The sequence below is a fragment of the Habropoda laboriosa genome, unplaced genomic scaffold (genome assembly GCF_001263275.1).
Source record: "Habropoda laboriosa isolate 0110345459 unplaced genomic scaffold, ASM126327v1 scaffold225, whole genome shotgun sequence".
NCBI lineage: Eukaryota > Metazoa > Arthropoda > Insecta > Hymenoptera > Apidae > Habropoda > Habropoda laboriosa.
The window spans coordinates 539,068-547,276 of NW_017100368.1; positions in this window are offsets into that span (position 1 = coordinate 539,068).

Below are 8,209 nucleotides of genomic sequence, written 5' to 3' on the forward strand. Positions count from 1 at the left end.
CTAACAGTTCGCTTAAAAATTCTCTTTTAATACCTACTTCAACCTCCACGTTTTTCTCTTAAGAAGCTTCCAGATAAAAAATTATCTCGAATCTCAATCATATTGGTCCCAATGCATTTTGTTACCAAAAATCTTCCCTCACTTCCAACCCTTAAGTACGAGCAACAACAACAAAATTAGAATTGGTCACTTTTTCCCTTATCACGATCGATTTTTCGAGAGAGAGTTTTTTCTTATTGGCTCGTAAATCGCGATTCGGTGATTTAATATACCGCATGGAACGTCGCGTCCCACGGAGAGGAGCGGCCATTATAGCCTTTATCGGTCCACCACCTGCTGGTGACCGAAGATAGAACGCGACACGGCGATTTGCATAAATACACACGGAGCTGCTCTTTCTTCCCCGGGCTGAAACTCGCCAATTACGCTATTTCGTTATGGCCTCGGTTGCCCATTAATCGAGCTTTGCTTCGTTTCGAGAGGAATCGACGCTCCCTGCTTGCTCGCCTTCGATACTCTTTTCACCTTAACGAGCAGAGAGAGAGAGAGAGGGGAGAGCAAGTGGACATTCTAGAAAAATCGTGAAATGCTCGAATTGTACAAACTCTTTTTCACAACTCAGAAACTCCTCTCTTGACTTAATGACGAATGGAGAAATATTCGTGAAAACTACTTTGAATCAGACTTTCAAATGGTTGCTGCTTTAGAATCAATGAATTACCCATTCATGAAAATGGAGAATTTTTGCAAGGAGAGGGAACATTTGATCCAGGGATTACGGTTATATCGGTGTCCAAAAAGCGAAATGATTCTCGCGAGTTCGTTGAACGTTCCTGAGTGGATGAAGCAGATGATTACGGGGAAGTTTCGAGCGCGAGTAGATTAATGGTCCCCGGGAGAGATATTGTCATCCGGTGGAGAACCGAGATCTTAAACTCGTGAACGTGGTATTTTTCACGGTTCCCCATCAAGGATTACGCCGGTATTATAAACGTATAACGCTTAAACGGTATGTTTTATGGATCGTATCCGAAACCTCAACTTCTCGCGCTAAAAAAGGAAATTAATCTGGAAATATCGGACGAACACAATCCTGAAACATCTCTCCCTTTGGTAAGTAGGAATAAAAACGAGCAGAAAGTTTCCTCTTTAAAAACGAAAAAAAAGACCAAGTAGGAAATTACAAATATTCGACAGTCACAGGTCTGAAGGAAAATAAGGGAAAAAATCGTCCGCAAATAAGAACGAAACCAAGCTGAAGAATATCTGCAAACAGTTTTCTCTGTTCGACAACCAAATATCTGGGGGGGAAAAAGTCCCCGTTTTCCGATAACAGGAAAAACGGAGACAAAGGCAACGAGCAAATCGAGACAGATCCGCGAATTCTCGATTCGAGGAGTAGTTTGAGGAAAGACGTCCCTGCGGCGGGCAAACAAAAGGGAGGACAGGAGGAGACTCGCATTTGTATAAATTGGAAATCCGCTAATTGTGCACAGTTGAGGGGATGAAAGGGACGTAGTTGGGCGAACCGGAAGTGACCAGGTTTTTCACTCGACTGGTCGTCCGTTGGAGGAAAAAAATGCAAACACGGTCGTCTGGACGTAATGAAATCTGCAAGTTCTCAGCACAGTCCCGAAAGCCATCCAGTTGTTAGGTAGAGTGCTCCGCGGATTTGACTGTGCCGAGGGAGAAGTTGGATTTTTCGAGAAGCTGCCACTAACTTTTTCGCTGGTCGAGGGTAATTTCGAATTGGCCGAGGCGAAAGGAGATACGCGATCAAGTGGAAAAACGAAGCACCGACGCGACGAAAGTTGGCCCTCGTTGTTTCTATTTGGCGAAATGGCAGGTAATTGTGAACGCGAATGAGAGCAAAAAGTGGACAGAATTAGGTTGTGTTTTTTTTTTTCTGTTTGTTGAAACACATTTCTATACACTTCTTCAGATATTAACCCTTTGCGCTCGAAGATCGTTTTGCAACAAGTAAATTGCAAATCAAATTTATTTCTATATTTAGTGTATTTTTGTATTATACAAGGCCTTGTAGCAGTTCATTAAAGATTGCTTCTTTCAAACCAATGTCGCTTCTCAATCGCCACTCGAGTGCAAAGTGTTAACACTTGGACTGATTTTTAGCGTAAATTTTACGGTTGCAAAGCAGCTCTGTGTAATAATAGAAAGCTCCATTAGGACGTAAATTATGTTAATGAAACAATAATTATATCTAAATTTACTTTACTACATTTAATGAATTTTTTTTCTGAAAACTGAAATGGTCAGCCATTTACTGGATATTTATCCATTTCATGGATACGTCAGCGTCACTCAGATTTACTAAACTTGTCCCTCAAACTTGTCCATTATCCTATGCATACGTGAGGGTCACTAAAATGCATATTACATGGCAGTTAAAGTGTTAATTTAGGAAATAATGGGTTGAGAGAATGTCAGAAACAATTGGTATTCCCAAACGATAATTGCTTTATTAAAAGCAATTTGTAAAAAGTTATAAAATATTAAAGTTCTTTGCGAACCCTCTGGTGGCCTCATAAATACAATTTTCATGTTTACGAAGGTCAGATTCTTCATTTTTGGCATTTTCTTCTTACAGTGCCTGCGCAATGTATCGCGTTGACTATGGCAATTGACTGTTGGAATGGCAAAACGGGGGATCTCGGTGGAAATCTTTTCAATGGTCGAAAATGAAGAAAGTAAAACGAGATATCTCAGGAAGAAAGTAGCGCAAACCGTGAATTTTCGCAGCGAAACTTTCTGTCATCAGGGACCGTGACAATGCTGCAGAAACTTTGAAATTGTAAAACCTCCGAGTAACCTGAGGGAAGATTGAAATTCTGTTTCTCTAACACCAGATCTCTGTGTCCCCTCTTCACCTACCAACATCGCAATTTCCAAGAGTTTCACTATTGAATAACAGGATAAACGTCAAAGAGCCTTCGATCGAGAGCTCCAGAACAAATCGGATAAAACACAAATGACTCGTTTATTCTGCAGTATATATTTGGTCGGCTTCAAGATGATCCCCATTGCTTGCAATACACTGCCAAATGATTCTTCCAATATTCGCAGCATCCCTTCCGAGACGGTCCACTTAGCGAATTTTGTTTTATCGCTTCAATTATCTCAAAACGGCGTTCTCGTAGTAAAATTTTTAATTTGAGAGACAGAAGAAAGTTTGACAGTGCTTTATCAGGTGAATACGATGGTTGTAAGATGATGTTAGTCGAGGTTTGTCCGAGCGGTCGCAAATTAGCAGTGAGGGTGCAAAATTCGTCAGTCATTTTCCCATAGATTTGGTCATTTTTTACAAATTGAATCGTGTGAAGGTCTCGCGACAGGTAAGCAGTATAATTTATTGGCTGTTTGGCTAGTAGGAATTCTTTGTTCACTTTACGGGATGATGTTAGTCGAGTTTTTGGTGAAAAAGTCGCAAACTAGCATTGAAGTTTGTAATTTGTACTTTGAATTTTGTAATTTTCGCGCAAATTTGGTCATTTTTTATAGAACAAATCACTTAGACATTTCACAGTACCCAAGTAGTATAATTTATTGAATGTTTGACTGGTAGAAATTCTTTCTACAAAGGTCATTCAATAAATAAAAGGACAAAGTGCTCTAGTTCAAAAAATATTCAAATAAGAAGTACGATACTTTCAAAACCATAAGTTGGCATCTCTGTTATCAATTTAAAACAGCTGTTTGACAACAATTTCAGGATATAGTAGACTTCCTCTTATCTGGTCAAATTAAATTCACAATTGAAACGTATTTTTCATTTAACATGACGCTACTTTGTTAATAGTTTTATAGTAATAATTTTGGTTCAGGCGATAGTTACGATAGTTTGTTTTCACATGAAATAAGTTGTTTTTTAAAGAAAATCTGTGGTTTCATTCACGCGTGAATTTGACGCGTGTCCGTAGAGATAGGCAATAAGAAATGTCCGTAAACCTAATATTAAAATAACAGCCGTCTGTCTCTTTTGTAAGGTAAAAACGGTCAGGATAACGGTGGTGAGCGGTGGAATAAAATATAAACGTGGGCGGTTAAACAGGGTGAATCCTTGTATTTTGAACTATACTGCACGAGTGCTGATACAATTCTGTCCTTCCTGAAAAACCTAGTCAAGAGGACCCCCTTGACAATATAGCCTTTCTTAGCCTTGAGGCAAAACCATCCCTAGGAGGGGGAAACGCAGCAGAAGACTGCACATGGCCCACTCAAGCCTTCGCTTTTTGGACTTTTCTAACACTTTACTTATTGAATAACCCTCGTATATCATACAGTGATAATCTAAAAACAAGTTCATCCTAGAACTTTTCGAATAGTGTAGTACTAATGGCGACTGTTCGAAAGTGTCCGCCTAAAAGCCCAGAATAGCACGGTCGAACGTGTTCCACGGTATTATTAGATGGCACGTGATGGTGAATGTGATCTTGGTTATTAATATCGAATCGCGGAATCCGCTTAATCGCCGCCTCGGCATCATGCAAGGTAAACAGCGCTGGAAACGCATCCGCATGCATAATTGATGGTGGTGTATCGGTTCGACAGTGCGGAATTATGCATGAGTTACTTTGCCTTTTAAGGCGGTGCTCTGTTGCAACGCAACAGCGTCGAAAAGATCATCTGACAGCCTTCGATCTGAAGAAATCGTTAAAACGACCACGGCCACGTCACTGCTGATTCATTGTTCGTGATACGTGAATTCGTTTCACGGTGAAAAAAGCTTCGTTACGTTGTTCAATATCTGCGGGGGATGTTTATGCGATACGTCAGGTTATTGTGGCGCGGATAATTTGAATTTGATCAAAGTGGATTTCGTTTGGGGAAATTTTTGACGTGAATTTGAGCTAGTATGAAATGAGATTAGAGTAATCCTGGGGAGAACAGTTGTGTTTATGGTGGAAAGGGAGGAATTTGACAGTTATTATTTTGCACCTGTCTGCATTTTTGAAAGAAATTATTGAAAAAAAAAGAAGTGTAAGATAGTAATAATAGAGAAACAATTTTTGAAGGTAGCGTAAGCTAAGGTTAAAATAATTCTGAAAATAGAGGAATTCGGTATATATTATTTCGTACCAGTCTGTACTTTTAAAATAAATACTTGAAAAAAAGAAATATAATAATGACGAAGAAAAGAGAAGAAACTGGGACATATTTATAGTTTCTATCGCTGTGCGACTCTCTATAGCTGGAAATTTCAAAATTCTCGTACAAAGACGGATTATTCATTTCTTCCACGACTGCAAGAGTTGCTTAAAAAATTGTGTCGGACGTGCCCCACGACTGCCCGATTTAATTTCACCAGCTGAGCCTCTCGCGCGACCAACTTTCATCTCGTCGTCGCGGTCGTTTTTTCCGCTCTCACAAAGAAATGAAAATGCCTCGCGAGGATAAGTTTCTATCTGTCTCCGCCGCGGAACAGTGACAAAGTTCCACCTCTGTGATATTAAACCGGATCAGGTGTCCCGGCTTTGTCAAACTCGAGGCTTCTTGCTTGTGTCGCGATAACGAAACATGTAAATCTCCGTAATTTCCTCGTAACACTGGTGTCCTTGGTGATTGGAAAACTGAACGGAGCGTGTCGTTTGGTATAATGAAGTGCCATATCATCGATGAGAAACGAACCAGTGTGAACGGATCGATGTATCGTGTTCGGTGTAATTTATTTTGTAATTTGATAGGAACAAGGCGAAGCTGAGAAATTAAAATGGATAAAATGCGGAACCGGAATGCCAGGATTCTCTTTGCCTGAGAATACAGTAAATTCTCTATAAGAGTCAGTAAGTTTGGATTCTACAAGTGACGGTATAGATGGCCCTACGCCTAGTTCTGCGTCATTGCTGCGCCCATGTTATCTCGCTCGCAGCTAGTCAAGCGTGTAACGCTACACCAGTCGGATTCCTTTACGAGATTTCACAGCTCGACAAATCATAATAGAAAAATATAATTTCTTTAATTTTACGGCTCGCAGTCAGACAAGCGTGTAACGCTACACCAGTCGGTTTCCTTTACGAGATTCCACGGCTCGACAAATCATAATAGAAAAATATAATTTCTTTAATTTTACTGTTTTTCATCTGGAATTTTTTTTAACATGTTGGTGAGATTTTTCTGATGAAAATGATATCAAACACGATATAATTTGAACAACATTTACTTATTAACACGTTCACTGTCGCGCCAGATTTACAGGTTGCTGTTAGGCGGCCACAAGAAAATACATTTTAAGCATAGGATTATAGTATTATGCTCTATAACTTTTTTTTCAATTGAAAATAATGTCTAGCTAGCTATGATGTTCAAAATTTTTAGTTGACAACATTAATTTTATTTTAATTATTCTAAACATTTGAGGCACTCCAGTCACTGATGACCACCATGGCCATATCGAGGAAACAATCTAACGTTAAAACTTATTGAGTGATTAATTTAATTTCATAATATATCGCTTTGAATAAATTACAAAAACAAATTACACATTATCCGTCGAATGTAGAGGAAGATCTAAACATTTGAGCCACTCCAGTTACTGATGACCACCATGGCCATATCGAGGAAACAATCTAATGTTAATACTTATTGAGTGATTAATTTAATTTCATAATATATCGCTTTGGATGAATTACAAAAGCAAATTGCTAAGAAATTACATTAAGTACCTGTACACATTGTCAGTCGAATGTAGAGGGAGAGCCACCCTTTCGTTGCCAATTGTTTATCACATAGAGTCGGCCTACCTCCACGTAAAAAAAAAAAATGCAGGGTCGATTCGACAAGTGTCAGTAAAATGTAGGGTCGATAGCAGCAGAAAAGCTGCTAAACAATTAGAATTAAATGTAACGATAGAAATTACTGCAATAATACGTAATACAATTGAACAATAGAAAGAATCAAAAGAAAAAACCCGAATTCATTTCTTTTTCGATTCTAGAATATAAGAAAATTTGAATATTTGCAATTCCCTCAGTGGACCATTGAATTCCCCTCAGCCTTAAATTTTCATCCCACCAGTGGCCCACAATGATAGATTGAAAGACCCAAAGCCAATGCCCAAGACCCACCAGACTTGGAAAGCTGTGAAAGGGTGACGCGCGAAAAGTGGAGTACGAATCGCGATTTATTTTCATTTTCAGGGATTTTGTTTAGTACCCGAAACCGCGAATTTTTATTATCCTCCATATTTTCCTGTACTTAATTCTAGTTGGGACATTTAGCAAAAATTCAAAAAAGAAAAGAGAAAAGAAACGTAAAAATGGAAAAAGGGACGAAGCTATTTATCAAACGCGACGCGACGTGATAAATTCTCGTAACGATCGAAAGTAAATGGGAAAATTGACTCTAAATTGAATTAACGCAGTGTACTACTTTGATACTCTAATAATGGGAGGGCGTTTGCACCATTAGTGCAGTAGAGTCTATCCAGTTCTTCTGCGGACCTCTTGGTAGTTCAGCTTCGACATGCACATGCACACACATATATAACCAACCACCAAACCCTCAAAAAATTCACTCACAATTCGCAGATTAAGCAGCTGGGCTCTGCAACGTAGAATTGACTGCCTGGCTGCATTGTCTCCTTCCTTCCTTCCTTCCCTCGTCGTTGATTTCCCAAGACTCACAAAATGTGAGTCACTGTGGAATGGACGACGCGAAAAGTATTTCGAAACGCGATTTATTTAAGAGGGGAAACCGCGATATTATATTATTCTCGATTTTTAGAATCAAGTTAACTTTAAATAGAATAAACGTAAAAAAAAGAAAAGAGATATGAAATAAACGCGATGTATATAAAGCAAAAGAATAAACCGCGAATTGATATCTAACGCAAGTAAATTTGAAGGAGGGTATCGATTAAACGCGTAAAAATATTCAATATAAAGCGAACTAGGGATGAAGCTATTATAATACTCAATGCAACGACTCTAGTATTTACTAAAATTCAAAAATTCTCTTATATATTCCGAAAACCGATTTTTAATTGCGAAACACTACTGAGACGGTTTAATTTGGGGCAGCCAGCTCATATTTCAGCTGGCAATATACAACACAACTAACTACTAAACCAAATCACCAGAAAAAAACCCATTTTTGTAACTCACTGTTCGCTGATTAAACAGCTGAGCTCTGCAACGTCGATTTGACTGCATTTTCTCCTTCCTTCCACTCAGATCGTCATCCTTCCTTCCAC